The sequence below is a fragment of the Apodemus sylvaticus genome, chromosome 20 (genome assembly GCF_947179515.1).
Source record: "Apodemus sylvaticus chromosome 20, mApoSyl1.1, whole genome shotgun sequence".
Taxonomy (NCBI): domain Eukaryota; kingdom Metazoa; phylum Chordata; class Mammalia; order Rodentia; family Muridae; genus Apodemus; species Apodemus sylvaticus.
The window spans coordinates 43696169-43702377 of NC_067491.1; positions in this window are offsets into that span (position 1 = coordinate 43696169).

A 6209-nucleotide genomic window follows, 5' to 3' on the forward strand; every position below is an offset into this window, starting at 1 on the left:
GTAATTCTTTAAGAGATTTTTGTGTTTCCTCTTTCATGAGCTCAGCCTGTTGACCAAAGTTCTCCTGTATTTCTTTAAGAGATTTTTGTGTTTCGTCTTTCATGACCTCAGCCTGTTGAGCAAAGTTCTCCTGTATTTCTTTAAGTGTTTTTTGCATTTCCTCCTTGTTGGCTTTTGTATTCTCCTGGATTTCTTTCAATGATTTTTGTGTTTCCCTTGCAAGGGCTTCTAACTTTTGATCCATTTTCTCCTGAATTTCTTTATGTATGACCTTCATGTGTTCCTGTACCAGCATCATGACCAGTGATTTTAAATCCAAATCTTGTTTTACTGGTGTGATGGGGTATCCAGGACATGTTGGTAGAGGAGAATTGGGTTCAGATGTTGCCATATTGCCTTGATTTCTGTTAGTGACGTTCCTGCGTTTGCCTTTTGCCATCTAGATCTCACTGGTGTTAGTTTATCTTGTCAGTGCTGGACTCACCAGTGCAAGCTGCCCCTTCCCAGTTGGCCTCTGGTGCACAGCTTACCTCCTGCACTGCTTGTAGACAGTGTGCTGCTGCCCAGGCTGTTCTGATCCCAAAGCAGGCACCCGAAGGCTCCCGCTGGGGCCCGCTGGATTCACTGGAGCACACTGACTTCTCCCAGCTGGCCGCCCGGAAGCCCAGCTAGCCACTTGCAGGACTTGGAGATGTAATGCTGCCGCCCAGACTGATCTGGATCCGGAAGCGGAGAGAGTAGAGCTAGGGGCTTCTGCCTGAGGCCTTGCCCCAGATTGTGTCTGTGGAGCAGATGGAGCCCGTGTGCACTCCCAGGGAGTGCCGACCGTGTATGCTACTGTGACCTCCCCTGTGTTCCGCTCACTCAGCTGGGCAGCCGATCTGCCAACCGGGCTGTCGCACACAAGGTTAGCCTGGCCGCCCAGTCCCTGAGTCCAGGCAAAAGCCTGGGAGGCCAAGGTCCGAGCAAAGTTCCCCTGGGGCTATGACTGATAATTGGGTTTGCCAGGTGAATAGGATGGCGGGCGTGCGCGCCCGCGCTCCCTGAAAGCGCCGGGAGAGTCTGCTTTGCTAACAATCACCTGGGCGGGTTGACTCACAGATGGCCCACCAAGCCGCCCAGTTCTTGGGGTCAGTCCTGTGCCTTTTGGGGCCTGGACCCCCGCTTTGTTAGCCTTAGGCTATGCCTGTTACAGGTCTGCCCGCCTGAGCTCTCTGTCGTCCTGCAGGCAAAATGGCGGCGGCGCGCTCGCAGGCCTGGGCAAAAAACCTCCTGGTTGGGTTGGCACCCCGATGGCCCCCCGACCCGCCCAGGGCCTGGGTGCAGGCCAACGCCCGTCGGGCTCAGACCACCGCGGTGTTGGCCTCGGATTATGTTTGTGTACCTCAGTCTGTCCGATTCCTGGAGTACGGATCCAAGATGGATGCTCCTCTCCTGACTGGTGGGAGGCCGAGTTCTCACCACATGAGCTTTTAAAAGCATGGGAAAGAAGTCGATCAAGAGACTCAAAACCAAAGTGGGATTTAGCATGCCATTGCTGGTGTTAAGTAGGAAGGAGCCACATGGGAAGGGGAAAAAAACAAAAAAAGATGATGGGGACCATGGAAGATCTCTAGCCCTAAACAGAAACTCTGGCCTGATGACATTTTGACTTTGGCTTTGGAGCAACTAAGCAGAAAATACATCTTCACACAGATTCCCTACTCACTGGCGGATACTGTGTGAGAATAATGTTGCTTAGTAATTGCTGTTAACATTACTGAGTAATGTTTTAAGCAGTTTAATGACACTGATATAGTAGCCACCCATCTGTTTATCACCAACACATTTCAGATCAGCCGTCGGTCTTACTGGGTTCCATTGGCAGTGCTGGGGATTGAACCAAGGACCTTGTGCATGCTAGGCAGGTGTCCTACCACTGAGGTCGGTGCCTGATCACAGGACTGAGTTCTTTCTACGAAGACTTTGTGTGTATAATTCATTCCCACTTCTCACTTGCTCTTTTGTCCTCCAACTCTTCACCTGGTTGCACTTCTTTATCTTTTGGGTGTCAGCTCAGTTTCACCTGCATGTCTTATCTTATACTTCCTATGACTCTTTGTCCAGCCCCGCCCCCTATGACTCTTTGTCCAGCCCCACCTCCTAATTACTCTTTGTCCAGCCCCGCCCCCTATTACTCTTTGTCCAGCCCCACCTCCTAATTACTCTTTGTCCAGCCCCGCCCCCCTATGACTCTTTGTCCAGCACCACCTCCTAATGACTTGGTCCAGCCCCGCCCCCTATGACTTTTTGTCCAGCCCCGCCCCATTGGCTTTTGTCAAACTTTATAGTTGTCTTTTTTTTTAATTTTTCTATATTCTTTGTTTACATTTCAAATGATTTTCCCTTTCCCGGTTCCCCCCCCTCCCTCCCCATAAGTCCCATAAGCCCTCTTCCCTCTGCCCATTCTCTAATCAAACCTCTCCTACTTCTCTGTCTTGGTAATCCCTTTGATGCTCCTTTTACTTGTGTAGCTATAAATACGACATAAGTTGTGGCTCCGTGAACAGCACTGGTGGATCCTGAAGCAGCGATTCACTTCACTAAGTCCTGTGGCCACCCGATGAAGAAGCCACCATTATCACTGCCCGTGACCATAAGGGATCTGAAAAGTGAAATGGTTGGGTGACATTCTCCAGGTTGCCTGGACTATTAACTCTGACTAAGACTCCTGAGATAGCTGTTTCTGAGTCCTCCCAGTCCTCTGAGAGAAGGTCTAGGTGAAGGAGAGAGTCACTGTGTGAGTGAACCAGCACAAACTCCCCAAGTTCAGATATCTGGATCCCTCTAACATATATATAACAGAGCCTTCAAATCCAAACTTGCCCCTGCCAGGCCCTTGACAGTATCCTAAGATAACTAATGAAGTACCACAACCCAGGTGGCTTAAAACAATAGCATATTGTCCCACAACTCAAAGTCCAAACCTCAAGGTTCATCAGGACCACACTTCTTGTGGAAATTATCAAGGGAGTCCTTCCTTGACTCTTGGCTTCTGTTGGTCTGACCCTTTGACTTATGCATTTATTTCTCGCAGAGCCTTCTTCATACCTATGTCTTGTCTCTTCTTAGGAAGACGCCAATCACACTGAATAAAGACCACAGGCTCCCCTTCCCTTAACTCCTTCCTTCTAAAAAACAACCATCTTCTCAGACCCTAGAGATGACAATGTCAATAGAGCTTAAAGGGTGAGACAATTCCACCTCTAACTGTCTCCTAGTTACCTATATGATGTGATTTGGCTGCTTATCAGAATGAGGTGTGTTTGCTGGCTTCTGTTGATCTTGGTCCCCGCTGGTGACATGTGGCTTCTTGTTACCAAGGTAGACCACAGCTAAACAGGTCAGAACGGGCTGCGGCTGCCGCCACCGTGGCCGCAACGGGAGGGAGCAATTAGAGCAAAGGCTTGTTTGTGAAACCCAAGCGCCTCGTGTTCATTACTTTCTCCCTCACTTCTCTCCACACCCACACTCCCCGGCCAGGCTCTCAGGTGGTCATTAAGGGGCAGGCACGTGACAACATGTGGAACCGAGCAAGTGTGCTCCCTTTCTCAAGCATCTGATTTGGCAAGTGGCATTTTCTACAAAAGCATCTGCAGCGAGCGATCCAGCTTCCTTGGTGGCTCTGACTGGAAACGAAAAAATAGGAACGCATATAGCAACCACCACAACTAACAGAGTCAGATTATTAAAACACTAAAATACCCCCCTCTTGCCTCTGGAGTCAGGCACACACAACGCATATATGTTTCACTGAACTAGCGAGAGCCCATATAGCACAGCTTGTAGTGTGACTCCGAGGTCACCAAACATGGGGAATTCTCTCACTATTTCACAACCATTGTGGGGTGATTTGTGCAGAACTCACATCTCTGCAAGGGACGACAACAAAACCTGTGTTTAAAAATAGCCAGTCACCATTTCCCAAGAATAGAAAATGCAAGATGAATCGCATGCAAAGCGCTCTAAGATTTCTGTGGTGTATTGGGACTGGAACAAAGGACCTCTGACTTTATGACAGCAGGCTTGTTGTTCCCACTCCTGTCAGCTTTGACTCTCACCCCTCGCCACTGAAAAGAAAACAGCAAGAATACAGCATCCCACTCTCTGGACCCTGCTCTGATTTATGGAGTCCTGTCATTTCAGCACACAGGTTTGGTGTTCCGAAGCAACTAAAACCCAAGATATGTAAATTTAACCTGGATGGGGCACAGGCAAGTGAGAAAAGGTCCCTGGTAAAAAAAAGATCAACTTAACTCTCGGTGCCTAGTGCTCAGGGCCAGGGGTAGGGATGGTGGAGCCCAGGAGCAGGATCCTGTCTGCCAGGCTACCCCACAGGCACTATGAGGACACAGTTCCAGTTTGTAACAGCAGCACAATTATATCATTATAAACCAGAAAAGGTCAACATTGTGCAGTTATACCACAAACTCAGCTTTAACATAACAACCTATAGACACATTACCAGGAAGAACATAGAATGATATTTTCCTGGGGACAAGATGTGGATTCTTTCTTATGTTCCTTTAGAAACCTCTCCGGGGTCTTTCAGGCTACTGGGCTATGGCAAAAACTGTTCCTAGACCTTAGCTGACCCTATGAAGAGGATCTAGTTGAGTCATTATGCCACTAGCCCCACACAGTAAATCCCTGACATACAGAAGGTAGCATTTTCCCTTTCATTTCCAACATGAGGTACTGCAAATTTTCCCAGCATATTTTTATTGGTTATTTGGGAATTTCACACAGTGCAGCCCAATCATGCCAACTTCCCAGTCCTCCCAGGTCCTCTTCCCAGTCCTCTAAGGAAGGAGAAGGAGGAGAAGGAAGAGAAAAAAAAGGGAGAAAGAAAATGAAGAGGATGAAGAAGAAGAGGAGGAGGAGAAGGGAGAAGGAGAGGGAGGAGGTACAGGAAGAAGACGAGGAGGAGAGAAAAAATACACTGAATCCAGTTTGTGTTGCTAATATATTCATTGGAGCACAGTCACACTCCCAGTGGCCAGTCCCTTAAAGAAAAGTGAGGCTTTTCCCACTCCACCCCTGCCAGAAGTCACCAACTGTGAAGAACTACACCATTTTCAAGGTCTCTCTTCAACGACCTCCTGTCTAGACTGTTTCACTGGGGGAGAGGGACCTGTCACAGCAACCTTCAATGTCAAACATCCTCCATTGTGAGTGTGTAGCCATCACGATATATTCAAAGACACTCAGGAGTAAAGAAGATCAATAGATGGTGTGCGTCGGAACTCAGCTTAGGGTATTCTCTACGTGAGTGATGCTACGGTTGCAGGCTAAAATGGAATAGTGTTCATTTGTACAGAGAGGAAAGAACAATTAGAAAATCTACAGGCTCATCCTGTTTACCTTAGAGCAGTGGTTCTCAGTCTTTTTAATGCTGCAAACTTTTAATTCAGTTCCTCGTGTTCTGGTGATACTCCACCCACACAACCACAAAATTATTTCAGTGCTACTTCATGACTGTTGTTTTGCTACTGTTATGAAAATTAATATAAATATCTGATATGCAGGATATATGATATGCAACCCTGTGAAAAGGTCATTCGATCCCCATGAGACTCTTTGGCTTACCCAACAGCCATATAAATAGGCCAAATTCATGCATTAGTTATCAACAACAAACTTCACATTCAAATGAAATCTAAATTTTCACTTTTTTCCTTTGAAGATTTGATGAGATGAAGAGTTTAGCCCAGGGGACAACCACCTCTGCACAATTCCCACCCACTTGTCCTCAGTTCTGTTACCTAGCTTGCTCCCATGAGCTTCTGACCCATGGTTTGTTCTGTCTACTGTCAAAGCCAATTTCTTTCTATAAAGAACAGCCTCCGTATTGACTAAAAGTTTTTGAAACATTAACCTGAATTTCCTTTTGGTCACTGCATGTGAAATCCGATACTCAGACTACCCCCAAAGCATCTCCAATTGCTATTCGAGTCAGACGCATTTACTTAAACAAGCAATTAGCCTTGGCCTTGGAAGGCTGAAGAGAAATGAAGTTCATGAACATACTTGCTCGTCCCTAGATGGTGCCATTAGTCAATGTCCAAGTGTCAATATGCAGCAAATATTGTACCAATTCTGGGACCGGGGAGATTGGAGGCAGGGATGACTAATGTTTCAGGGAGCTGAAAGGGGGCGGGGGGAAGCAG